Source organism: Triticum urartu, chromosome 4 (assembly GCF_003073215.2).
Source record: "Triticum urartu cultivar G1812 chromosome 4, Tu2.1, whole genome shotgun sequence".
Lineage (NCBI taxonomy): Eukaryota > Viridiplantae > Streptophyta > Magnoliopsida > Poales > Poaceae > Triticum > Triticum urartu.
Window position 1 is genome coordinate 581,325,063 of NC_053025.1, and position 14,634 is coordinate 581,339,696.

Consider the following 14,634-nt stretch of genomic DNA (forward strand, 5'->3'; position numbering starts at 1 on the left):
GTACAAAACAAGGGCAAAAGCGTTTGGAAAAGTAGATACGATGAAGACGTATCAACTCCCCCAAGCTTAAACCTTTGCTTGTCCTCAAGCAATTCAGTTGATAAACTGAAAGTGATAAAGAAAAACTTTTAGAAACTCTGTTTGCTCTTGTTGTTGTAAATATGTAAAGCCAGCATTCAAGTGTTCAGCAAAGATTATGAACTAACCATATTCACAATAACATTTAGGTCTCATGTTTACTCATATCAATGGCATAATCAACTAGCGAGCAATAATAATAAACCTCGGATGAAAACACTTTCTCAAAACAATCATGATATGATATAACAGGATGATATCTCGCTAGCCCTTTCTGAGACCGCAAAACATAAATGCAGAGCACCTTTAAAGATCAAGGAGTGGCTAGACATTGTAATCCATGGTAAAAGAGATCCAGTGAAGTCATACTCAATGTAAACTAACAGTAATGGACGCAAATGACAGCGGTGCTCTCCAACTGGTGCTTTTTAATAAGAGGATGATGACTCAGCATAAAACTAAATAGATAGGCCCTTCATAGAGGGAAGCAGGGATTTGTAGAGGTGCCAGAGCTCGGTTTTGAAATTGATATGAATACTATTTTGAGTGGTATACTTTCATTGTCAACATAACAACCAAGAGATGGCGATATCTTCCATGCTACACACATTATAGGTGGTTCCAAAACAGAATGGTAAAGTTTATACTCCCCCTCCACCAACAAGCATCAATCCATGGCTTGCTCGAAACAATGAGTGCCTCCAACTAACAAGAGTCCCGGGGGAGTTTTGTTTGCAGTTATTTTGATTTGATTTGTATAAAGCATGGGACTGGGCATCCCGGTGACTAGCCATTTTCTCGTGAGTGAGGAGCGGAGTCCACTCCTCTTGAGAATAACCCGCCTAACATGGAAGATACGGACAGCCCTAGTTGATACATGAGCTATTCGAGCATACAAAACATAATGTTTATTTGAAGGTTTAGAGTTTGGCACATACAAATTTACTTGGAACGGCAGGTAGATACCGTATATAGGTAGGTATGGTGGACTCATATGGAACAACTTTGGGGTTTATGGGATTGGATGCACAAGTAGTATTCCCGCTTAGTACAAGTGAAGGCTAGCAAAAGACTGGGAAGCGACCAACTAGAGAGCGACAACAGTCATGAACTTGCATTAAAATTAATCAACACCGAATGCAAGCATGATTAGGATATAATGCACCATGAACATAAATATCGTAGAGGCTATGTTGATTTTGTTTCAAGTACATGCGTGAACATGTGCCAAGTCAAGCCACTCGAATCGTTCAAAAGAGGATACCACCCTATAATACTACATCACAACCATTTTAATAGCATGTTGGCACGCAAGGTAAACCATTATAAGCTCCTAGCTAACTAAGCATGGCATAAGCAACTATAATCTCAAATTTTCATTGCAAACATGTTTATTCATAATATGCTGAATCAGGAACGATGAACTAATCATATTTACAAAAACAAGAGAGGTCGAGTTCATATCATCTTTTCTCATCTCAATAAGTTCATCATATAATCATCATTATTGCCTTTCACTTGCACGACCGAATAGTGTGGATAATAATAGTGCACGTGCATTGGACTAAGCTGGAATCTGCAAGCATTCAATTCAAGAGAGAAGACAAGGTAATATGGGCTCTTTGTTAGATCAACAATAATGCATATAAGAGCCACTTTAACATTTTAATTATGGTCTTCTCCTCTCGACCCCCAAAGAACAAGAAAATAAATAAAACTATTTAGACGGGAAAGCTCCCAACAAGCAAAAGAAGAACCGGAAATCTTTTTGGGTTTTCTTTTTAGTCACTACTACAAGCATGTAAAGTAAACTAGCTGAAAGCTACAACTAATTTTGTTGTTGTTTTTTCTTAAGGTTTATTAAACACACAAGAAGAAAGCATAAAAAAGGAAAATAAACTAGCATGGATGATACAATGAAAAAGTATGAGCACCGACAACTAGCAATGAGTGCGTGAACATGAATGTAATGTCAGTGAGAAATACGTACTCCCCAAGCTTAGGCTTTTGGCCTAAGTTGGTCTATGGCCACGGCTGGCCTGGCGGATATCCAAAGTAATAGTTGGGGTCGTACTGAGATGCAATAGCTATTGCCTCATGAGTTGCCGCTTGGAGACGGGCCGTCTCCGTCCTCCTCTTATACTCGTCCGCCTCCTCCCTGGTTATAACATATCTCCCTTTTGCCTCCTCACAAAGGAATCAGTGAGATAGTGGTATTGGCGGCACTTATCTCCCTCGAAGCTCTCAAGATCGGCATTACGCACAAACGGTTTAAATTCTTCCTTGATTCCTGCTCGATCCATAAAGTCCTCTAAAGGCCATTCACAAGCCCGCACTTGAGCTTCCCTCGGTGGTTCATCATCGACATCGCGTATTGCGAGCGTGGGTCCTTGCTTCCTTGAAGGACCACCTTGGTACATTTTCCTAAACATATTTCTTCCTCTGAAAAAATTCTGAAATTTTAGTAACTTCAAAATAAAAGTGAACCAAACTCCACAAAATTGATAGCAACTACTCCTAAAAGTGCCTAGAGGCGATATCATGCATCAAAACTACTTTTGACCATATAAATTTGACATGCAAGCTCAAGAATAGGGTCACCTAAGCATAAAAAATATGCAATGAATAAAGCACTAGAACAAAAACTAATTGGACCATTGGAGGAGTCGCATACCAAGGAACAATCCCCCAAAGCAGTTTTTTAAATGGAGCTTTGAGCAAGGAGATCGAAATGGCAGCAAAATGAGCTTGGACTCGGGTTTGAGCTGGTTAGTGATGTTTGTGGGAGGAAGAAGGAGTGTGTGCTAGCTGGAATAAGTGGAGGGGGGGTCACCGTGGGCCCACGAGGCAGGGGGCGCGCCATCCACCCTCGTGGCCAGGTGCTTGCTCCCCCTGCTGTGTTTTAAGTGCCAAATATTCTCAAATATTCTAGAAAAAACATATTTAATTTTTAGGGCATTTGGAGAACTTTTATTTTCGGGGTATTTTTTATTGCATTGGTAATTTAGAAAACAGACAGAAATTACTATTTTGCTTTATTTAATATAAATAACAGAAAGTACAAAGAGGGTACATAGAGTTGTGCTTTCTAAATTCATCCATCTCATGCTCATCAAAAGGAATCCATTAACAAGGTTGATCAGGTCTTGTTAACAAACTCATTCCGAATAACATGGAACCGGAGAATTTTCGAATAACACTAGGCTACCTCAACGGGGATATGCACATCCCCGACAATAAGAATATCATATTTCTTCTTGACAGTAGGAAGAGGAAATTAAAAACCTCCAAAAATAATCGATGGAATTTTTCCAATAGAGTTTATACTATGAACTTGAAGTTGTTTCCTCGGAAAGTGTACCATATGCTCATTGCCATTAACATGAAAATTGGCATTGCCTTTGGTGCAATCAATAACAGCCCCTGCAGTATTCAAAAAGGGTCTTCCAAGAATAATAGACATACTATCGTCCTCGGGAATATCAAGAGTAACAAAGTCTGTTAAAATGGTAACGTTTGCAACCACAACAGGCACATCCTCACAAATACCGACAGGTATAGCAGTTGATTTATCAGCCATTTGCAAAGATATTTCTGTAGGTGTCAACTTATTCAAATCAAGTCTACGATATAAAGAGAGAGGCATAACACTAACACCGGCTCCAAGATCACATAAAGCAGTTTTAACATAGTCTCTTTTAATGGAGCATGGTATAGTTGGTACTTCGGGATCTCCTAGTTTCTTAGGTATTCCACCCTTAAAAGTATAATTAGCAAGCATGGTGGAAATTTCATCTTCCGGTATCTTTCTTTTATTAGTAACAATTTCTTTCATGTACTTAGCATAAGGATTCATTTTAAGCATATCAGTCAAACGCATACGCAAGAAGATAGGTCTAATCATTTCAGCAAAGTGCTCAAAATCCTCATCATCCTTTTTCTTGGATGGTTTAGGAGGAAAAGGCATGGGTTTCTGAACCCATGGTTCTCTTTCTTTACCGTGCTTCCTAGCAACAAATCTCTCTTATCATAATGTTGATTCTTTGATTGTGGGTTATCAAGATCAACATCAGGTTCAATCTCTACATCATTATCATTACTAGGTTGAGCATCAACGTGAACATCATCATTAACATTATTACTAGGTTCATGTTCATCATTAACATTATTGTGTTTCAGCATTAGAAATATAAATATCATTGGGATTCTCAGGTGTGTCATCAACAGTTTCACTAGAAGCATGCAAAGTCCTATCATTTTTTTCTTCCTCTTAGAAGGACTAGGTGCATCAACATTATTTCTCTGAGAATCCTGCTCAATTCTCTTAGGATGGCCTTCAGGTTACAAAGGTTCCTGAGTCATTTTACCACCTCTAGTCATAACTCTAACAGCATTATCATTTTTCTTACTATTTAATTCATTGAGCAAATCATTCTGAGCTTTAAGTACTTGTTCTACTTGAGTGGTAACCATAGAAGCATGTTTACTAATAAGTTTAAGTTCACCTTTAACATTAGCAATATAATCACCCAAGTATTCAAGCATTATTAGCATTGCATTTTAATTCTCTACCAAAATAAGCATTGAAGTTTTCTTGCTTAACCATAAAGTTATCAAACTCATCTAAGAATGGGCTAGCAAACTTAGTAAATGGGATTTCAGCTTTATCATATCTATAGAGAGAATTTACCTTTACTACCTGTGTCGGGTTATCAAGACCATGTACTTCTTCAAAGGCGGTGAATTAAGACCATGTATTTCTTCAGCAGGCGGTGAATTGAGACCATGTATTTCTTCAATAGGAGGTAAATTCTTAACATCTTCAGCTTTAATACCCTTTTCTTTCATAGATTTCTTTGCCTCTTGCATATCTTCAGGACTGAGAAATAGAATACCCCTTTTCTTCGGAGTTGGTTCAGGAATTGGATCAGGGAGTGTCCAATTATTTTCATTAGTCAACATATTATTCAATAAAATTTCAGCTTCATCTGGTGTTCTCTCCCTGAAAACACAACCAGCACAACTATCCAGATGGTCTCTGGAAGCATCGGTTAGTCCATTATAAAAGATATCAAGCATTTCATTTTTCTTAAGAGGATGATCAGGCAAAGCATTAAGTAATTGGAGAATCCTCCCCCAAGCTTGTGGGAGACTCTCTTCTTCAATTTGCACAAAATTATATATTTCCCTTAAAGCAGCTTGTTTCTTATGAGCGGGGAAGTATTTAGCAGAGAAGTAATAAATCATATCCTGGGGACTACACACACAACCAAGATCAAGAGAATTAAACCATATCTTAGCATCACCCTTTAATGAGAACGGAAATAATTTAAGGATATAATAATAGCGAGTTTTCTCATCATTAGTGAACAGGGTGGCTATATCATTTAATTTAGTAAGATGTGCCACAACAGTTTCAGATTCGTAGCCATAGAAAGGATTTGATTCAACCAAAGTAATTGTCTCAGGATCAACAGAGAAATCATAATCCTTATCAGTAACAAAGATAGGTGAAGTAGCATAAGCAGGATCATATTTCATTCTAGCATTCAGAGTTTTTTGTTTCAGCTTAGCTAATAATTTCTTAAGATCACTCCTATCATTGCAAGCAAGAAAATCTGTAGCAGTTTCTTCATCCATAACATAGCCCTCAGGCACAACAGGTAATTGATATCTAGGGGGAGAGTCTTCATCATCACTTTCATCAATATTATCAGTTTCAATAATTTCATTCTCTCTAGCCCTAGCAAGTTGTTCATCAAGAAATTCACCAAGTGGCACAGTAGTATCAAGCATAGAAGTAGTTTCATCATAAGTATCATGCATAGCAGAAGTGGCATCATCAATAACATGCGACATATCAGAATTAATATCAGAAGCAGGTTTAGGTGTCGCAAGCTTACTCAAAACAGAAGGTGAATCAAGTGCAGAGCTAGATGGCAGTTCCTTACCTCCCCTCGTAGTTGAGGGATAAATTTTGTTTCTTGGATCTTTCAAGTTCTTCATAATGATAAGCAGATATAAATCCCAAGTGACTCAAAGAATAGAGCTATGCTCCCCGGCAACGGCGCCAGAAAATAGTCTTGATAACCCACAAGTATAGGGGATCGCAACAGTTTTCGAGGGTAGAGTATTCAACCCAAATTTATTGATTCGACACAAGGGGAGCCAAAGAATATTCTCAAGTATTAGCAGCTGAGTTGTCAATTCAACCACACCTGGAAACTTAATATCTGCAGCAAAGTGTTTTGTAGCAAAGTAATATGATAGTAGTGGTAACAGTGGTAAAAGGTAACAGTAGCAAAAGTAATATTTTTGGTGTTTTATAGTGATGATAACAATAGCAACGGAAAAGTAAATAAGCGAAGAACAATATATGGAAAGCTTGTAGGCAATGGATCGGTGATAGAGAATTATGCCGGATGTGGTTCATCATTTAACATTCATAACCTAGGGTGACACAGAACTAGCTCCAGTTCATCAATGTAATGTAGGCATGTATTCCGAATATAGTCATACGTGCTTATGGAAAAGAACTTGCATGACATCTTTTGTCCTACCCTCCTGTGGCAGCAGGGTCCTATTGGAATCTAAGGGATATTAAGGCCTCATTTTAATAGAGTACTAGATCAAAGCATTAACACATAGTGAATACATGAACTCCTCAAACTACGGTCATCACCGGGAGTGGTCCCGATTATTGTCACTTCGGGGTTGCCGGATCATAACACATAGTAGGTGACTATAGACTTGCAAGATAGGATCAAGAACTCTCATATATTGATGAAAACATAATAGGTTCAGATCTGAAATCATGGCACTCGGGCCCTAGTGACAGGCATTAAGCATAGCAAAGTCATAGCAACATCAATCTCAGAACATAGTGGATACTAGGGATCAAACCGTAACAAAACTAACTTGATTACATGATAAATCTCATCCAATCCATCACGGTCCAGCAAGCCTACGATGGAATTACTCACGCACGGCGGTAAGCATCATGAAATTGGTGATGGGGGGTGGTTGATGATGACGATGGCGACGGATTCCCCTCTCCAGAGCCCCGAACGGACTCCAGATCAGCCCTCCCGAGAGAGTTTAGGGCTTGGCAGCGGCTCTATATCGTAAAACGTGATGAATCCTTCTCCCTGATTTTTTCTCCCCGAAAGTGAATATATGGAGTCAGGGTTGAGGTCGGTGGAGCGTCAGGGGGCCCACTGAAGGAAATATGCCCTAGAGGCAATAATAAAGTTATTATTTATTTCCTTATAATCATGATAAATGTTTATTATTCATGCTAGAATTGTATTAACCGGAAACATAATACATGTGTGAATACATAGACAAACTTAGTGTCACTAGTATGCCTCTACTTGACTAGCTCTTTAATCAAAGATGGTTATGTTTCCTAACCATGAACAAGATGTTGTTATTTGATTAACAAGGTCACATCATTAGTTGAATGATCTGATTGACATGACCCATTTCATTAGCTTAGCACCCGATCATTTAGTATGTTGCTATTGCTTTCTTCATGACTTATACATGTTCCTATGACTATGAGATTATGCAACTCCCGTTTGCCGGAGGAACACTTTGGGTGCTACCAAACATCACAACGTAACTGGGTGATTATAAAGGATTACTACAGGTGTCTCCAAAGGTACATGTTGGGTTGGCATATTTCGAGATTAGGATTTGTCACTCAGATTGTCGGAGAGGTATCTCTGGGCCCTCTCGGTAATGCACATCACTTAAGCCTTGCAAGCATTGCAACTAATAAGTTAGTTGCGGGATGATGTATTACAGAACGAGTAAAGAGACTTGCCAGTAACGAGATTGAACTAGGTATTTGGAATACCGACGATCGAATCTCGGGCAAGTAACATACCGATGACAAAGGGAACGACGTATGTTGTTATGCGGTCTGACCGATAAAGATCTTCGTAGAATATGTAGGAGCCAATATGGGCATCCAGGTCCCGCTATTGGTTATTGACCGGAGACGTGTCTCGGTCATGTCTACATTGTTCTCGAACCCGTAGGGTCCGCACGCTTAAGGTTACAATGACAGTTATGTTATAAGTTTATGCATTTTGATGTATCGAAGGTTGTTTGGAGTCCCGGATGTGATCACGGACATGACGAGGAGTCTCGAAATGGTCGAGACATAAATATTGATATATTGGAAGCCTATGTTTGGATATCGGAAGTGTTCCGGGTGAAATCGGGATTTTACCGGAGTACCGGGAGGTTACCGGAACCCCCCGGGAGCTATATGGGCCTTAGTGGGCTTTAGTGAAAGGAGAAAGGGGCAGCCCAAGGTGGCCGCGCGCCTCCCCCCTCCCCTAGTCCTATTAGGACAAGGAGAGGTGGCCGGCCCCCCTCTCTCTCTTCCCCCCTCGGGGAATCCTATTCCAACTAGGATTGGGGGGGAGTCCTACTCCCGGTAGGAGTAGGACTCCTCCTGCGCCCTCCTCCTGGCCGGCCGCCCCCTCCCCCTTGGATCCTTTATATACGGGGACAGGGGGGCACCTCTAGACACACAAGTTGATCCTTGAGATCGTTCCTTAGCCGTGTGCGGTGCCCCCTGCCACCATATTCCCCCTCTATCATATTGTAGCGGTGCTTAGGCGAAGCCCTGCGACAGTAGAACATCAAGATCATCACCACGCCGTCGTGCTGACGGAACTCTTCCCCGACACTTTGCTGGATCGGAGTCCGGGGATCGTCATCGAGCTGTACGTGTGCTAAGAACTCAGAGGTGCCGGAGTAACGGTGCTTGGATCGGTCGGATCGGGAAGACGTACGACTACTTCCTCTACGTTGCGTCAACGCTTCCGCAGTCGGTCTGCGTGGGTACGTAGACAACATTCTCCCCTCTTGTTGCTATGCATCACCATGATCTTGCGTGTGCGTAGGAAATTTTTTGAAATTACTGCGTTCCCCAACACCCACGAGGCAGGGGGCGCGCCCCCACCCTCGTGGACAGGTGGAGCCCCCCTGACGTGGATCTTACTTCCAGTATTTTTTATATATTCCAAAATAATTCTTCGTTGATTTTGAGGTCATTCCGAGAACTTTTATTTCTGCACAAAAATAACACCATGGCAATTCTGCTGAATACAGCGTCAGTCCGGGTTAGTTCCATTCAAATCATGCAAGTTAGAGTCCAAAACAAGGGCAAAAGTGTTTGGAAAAGTGGATACAACGGAGACGTATCACCGCACACCCGCTTTGCTTCACTGATGAAGTAATGGATCTTGAATTCCCTGAAGGATTCAAACCCGTCAATATTGAATCATACGACGGGGCAACCGATCCCGTGGTGTGGATAGAAGATTTCATCCTTCACACCCATATGGCCCGTGGGGACGACCTCCACGCCATTAAATACCTCCCACTAAAACTAAAAGGGCCAGCTCGGTACTAGTTAAACAGCCTGCCTGAAAATTCCATAGGCAGCTGGGAAGACTTGGAAGAGGCCTTCCTCGATAACTTCCGAGGAACATATGTCCGGCCACCGGATGCCGATGACCTAAGTCAAATTGTCCAACAGCCCGGAGAATCAGCCAGGGAGCTCTGGACTAGGTTCTTAGTCAAAAAGAACCAAATCGTCGATTGTCCGGACGCGGAAGCCCTTGCGGCTTTCAGACACGGCGTCCGGGACGAATGGCTTGCACGCCACCTCGGCCAAGAAGGACCTAAATCCATGATAGCCCTCACTTCTCTGATGACCCACTTTTGTGCAGGAGAAGACAGCTGGCTCGCTCGTAGAAGCAATAGCGCCAGCAACCAGGGCACCTCCGAAATCCGAGACGGCAATGGCAAGCCACGAGGAAGCAAAAACAATAGTCGCAATGACAATGAAAGATCAGGCGACACGGCGGTCAACGCTGGATTCAGCAACCCCAAGCCCGGTCAGCGGAAGAAGCCATTCAAGGCGAATCGAGACGAACCATCCAACCTGGACAGGATATTGGGCCGACCATGCCAGATTCATGGCCACCCTGATAAACCAGCTAATCATACCAACAGAAACTGCTGGGTCTTTAAACAGGCCGGCAAGCTCAACGCCGAACATAGGGGGAGGAGGCCGCCAAGGGACAGGGATGACAGAAAGGTTCACCAATGAAACACCGGGGGTCAGAAGCAACCTCCACCCGAGGATCATCTACTCCTAGAACGGAAATAGCAACCCGGCTTCCGCCGCCCACTCCACAGACCTACAAAATTTGTACCACGCATACATCATTACGCACTCAAGATACCATGGGCATTGGCGGAAGCACAATACGGACAAGCCTGCAAGCACTCCAGTATCTTTATTTTATTACTTATTTTTTATTCTCTTCCTTCGCTATCCTTTAAAAATAGGTGACGAACAGGATAAACATCTGAAACTGGCTCTATCGGAGTCCGGATCCGTACACTCACCCAAGGGGCTACTTCCATCAAGGATTCCCCCCACCGAGGACTGGCGGCGCAGACGTGCGGCAGGAGGTCCAAAATAACTTTTTGTAGACCGCACTCCCTATTTCTTGAGCCTGTACTATGCATGTTCCTCTGCCTCCAACCCCGAGCATGTCAAATAGCCGGGCGGATGGCTTATATATATATATCATAAGTAATCATTGGCATATCACTCAGTTACCAGTAAACAATATCCGAACTAATCATCCGTATTGTTTTCCCAAAAAATATGGCTCCTACGATTATTTCACAGAAATACCTTGGCATAACCTGCCAGGGGCTCTGTGTGGGAACAAATGAGTTGCCAGTAAAAGTCCGAACAGCTCCATAGCATACTTCGGCGTTGCAAGTTTGGCTTTATATGCATCAACTCCGAATCGTTGTCTTGGGTCAATAGTTGGGTTGCCCGGCTCCTGTGCTTGCTACCCTACGTTCTGCTCTATCGGCAAGGTTAGTAAAGGGAGAACTACTGCGATTGTGCCCTGGTCTAAACCGGACGAGCACCTCAGTAGAGAAAGCCGAAAACTGACTGTCATGATGTGGCGTGAGCTGGTCAACCACTTGACGACTTATTGGAATCTTTAGTGATTCTCCATGTCACACGAGGGATCTTTTTCAGATCAAATATGTAAGGCACCATACGCCGCATACATGCTAGGGGCTATGTCGTATCCCCACCATAAAACTCCTATGGCTAGGTGAAGGTGTTAACGCCTTATAGTCTGATTGCCTGGTTCGACGCATTATCACCTCTTTCATGGACCAAGACGTTGGATAAAGAGTGATTAAATGCTTTTCCGAACACCCCCGTACTTCTACGAGGGAGCTGAAACCGACAACTGGAAAACTTTCAGATTATATCAAAACGGCCGCACAGGAGGAATTCAGGCTTTCAAGAAAAACATAAATAGATTAACTATAAAATTGTCTTTTACAATTTTCATACACCTCACTCGAACATTATGTCTTTTGAGCACTAACCCTCTATAAAGCGGACGGCCTCTAGGACGTCTTCAAAATAATGCTCCGGTTCCGGACGGTCCTTGCCTTTGGGTAGACCCTTCATTGCAACATCGATGGCCTTCATCTTCCCCCAGAATGTCTTGACTCGGGCAAAAGCCATCCGTGCACCCTCAATGCACGTTGACCGCTTCACAGCGTCGATACGCGGCACCGCGTCAACAAGCCTTTGCACCAAACCGAAATAGCTATTCGGAACAGGCTCGGTTGGCCACAACCGGATTACGATGTCCTTCATGGCAGCGCCGGATATCCTATGAAGTTTGGCCCATTGGGACATATGTTCATTGAGCAACAAAGGGCGCTTTGATGTGCCAAACTGTGACCAAAAAAGCTTCTCCGTTGCATATCCATCTCACGCTTGGTAATACTGTGCCGCATCGGCAGAACTCTTCGGCAAGCCCAAGAACTCATCCGGAGAACTCCATACTTGGTTAAGCTGGGGATAGTTCGGATCACCGAACTTAGTTTGCAGCAGAATGGGCTTTCCAGCCGCAATCTCCCTCGCCTGTCGAACCTCCTCACGGGCTGCTCTGCATTCCGATCGCGCTTCTCTCGCCTCTTGTAAGGACTTGTCCAGATCAGCCGTTAAGGATTTACTCTCCTTCTCCAGAAATTCGCAGCGGCCGGTAGCATTCTCCAGTTCGAGCGTCATCGTGGATCCTTTTCGGCAGCAGCATTGCTACGCTGGGCCTGCTCCTTGGCCCGAGCCAGATCCACTCGAAGAACTTCAACGGCGGCAGCACCATCTGCAGCCAAATCTCAGCATCATGCTTGTACCACAAAAATGTATGAGGATTGTCCCGAATACATACCTTGTGACTCGTCCAGACGCATATGGATTAAAGCAAGATCATCCCCTGCCACACCAAGCTTCCGCTGCAAATCGGCAATTTCCATAGTCTAGGAAGCAGCCAAGGGGGAAGCAGCCTGTGTTCAAAGTTGATCAGGTTAGTCCTCAAACGATCCTTTTCGATCCTCCGTTTTGCTTCCCAGTGGAAGCCAACCCGAGTATCAGGGGCTACGACCTATACACAGGCGCATCTTTGCAAATGAAGCATAGCCGAAAACATTATGTCACAAACCTCGAATCCCTTCAGTAGACTCATGAAGGCTTCATTTAATCCGCTCTTCGCGGATGGAATCTTCTCAATCACTGTACCCATCAAGGTACGATGTTCCCCCGAGACAGATGCTTTCCGCAACATGTCCTGCAATATATCCGGAGTCTCTGGGTTTCCGGAAGCTGCTCCAGGAGCACAATCATCCTTTGAAGGAATCTATTCACCCGTCTCCAGAATCACTGTCGGCTGCGAACCAGTCAGTCCGGGGCCTTTGTTATCATCAGCCCCGGAATCCCGGATGGTCGAAGCTCCACCTTCGGGTACTGCCTCTTCTGTCCCCTGCATAACTTGTTGGTCAAAAGGGACCCTCCGTGATGACACTTCAGAGTCATACGCCTTGTTGGGCGAGGAGGTTGGAGGAGGTGTCTCGCTCTCCATCATATCTGGGAGGAGACTCCCCGAAGAAGAGGATCACCTAGAAAAACTCTATGCAGACCTGTAGAAATACATGAATGCATTACGTATATCTTCGGTAACAGCAACGGAGCGGGACGTTATCAAAGTGCTCCGGATTCTCTTACGGTTTTGCCGAGGGCTTGTCCCCTTGTTGGAGTTGTTTAACGGCGTCGCTTTCCAAACCCAGGCCGCTCGACGGTGGCATATTGCCCTTCTTGGGAGACCGCCCTCCCAATCTTCGGAGGCGGCCCTTTTCCTCCTGTTTGGAGAAGGGATACTGGGTCCTTTTCCGCCTCCGTCTTCAGGCGAGGAAAGGTCAATTTCTCCGGACTCAGTGTCCGACTTACCCCTGGAACCAAGGTCATCTTGGGTCTTCTCTCCCTCCCCCGCTGGCGCCTGGTATGGCGCCGAGGCCAGCATCCTTGTTAACATGGGAGTTGCTGAGTCTTCGGGAAGGGGAGCCGGACACCTAATTAGTTCCACCTTCTTTATCCAACCCTGAAAAAGGATGATACTGTTGGTATCATGCCACTGGGTATTTGATTATAGGGTATTCGGTAATCGGGTACTTACCGGGGTATCTGGACGGTTACAGTCTAGGCCGACATCTTCGGTGGTATCCGACCATTGCCTTCGTTTCCCGAAGAATAATTTCCACATTCCTTCGTGCGTTGTGCTGAAGAAGTGCTGAAGAGTTCGCGGCCCTTCTGGATAAAACTCCCATAGGCGGAGTGGCCGTCGCTGACACGGCAGGGTCGGACGAACTAGCATTACTTGAACGATGTTGGCTATGTCGATGTCCCTCTCAATGAGGCTTCAGATGCGACTTTGCGGAGTTCGCACATCATTCATCGATCCCCAATCCAGTCCCTTGTTAATCCATGATGCAAGCTGAATTGGGGGGCTGGATCAGAAGGCGGGCGTAGTTGCCCACTTGGAGCTGCGGAGCTCGGTGATATAGAACCACCCCTGCTACCACAGATCGGAAGATTTGGCGAAGGATCCTTTCAGCCAAACAGCGCTAGCAAGCTTGCTCACTGCAGCGCCACCGCACTCGGATTGCTCCCCCTCTACCACTTGCGGCTTCACATCGAAGGTCTTGAGCCACAAGCCGAAGTGCAAAGTAGTTCATAGAAAGGCTTCGCACATGACAATAAACACCGAGATAAGAAGAATAGAGTCCGGGGCCAGATCGTGAAAATCTAGCCCGTAGTAGAACATGAGCCCTCAGACGAAGGGGTTAAGTGCAAACGCTAACCCGCGGAGGAAGTGGGACACGAACACGATCCTCTCGCCGGATCTAGGGGTGGGAATAACTTGCCCCTCGGCAGGAAGCCGGTGACGGATTTCTGCAGTCAAGTATCTCGCCGCCCGAAGCTTTGCGATATATTCCTCGGTGATAGAAGAAGCTACCCACCGGCCTTGACGGCTGGATCCGGACATGATTGGGGCTTGTGGCGACCGAAACCCGGGTGTTGGAACTCGGGTTGCAGGGGTCAAGGAAGAGGCAAGCGTAGAAGAAAAATACGGGTCGGTACCCCTG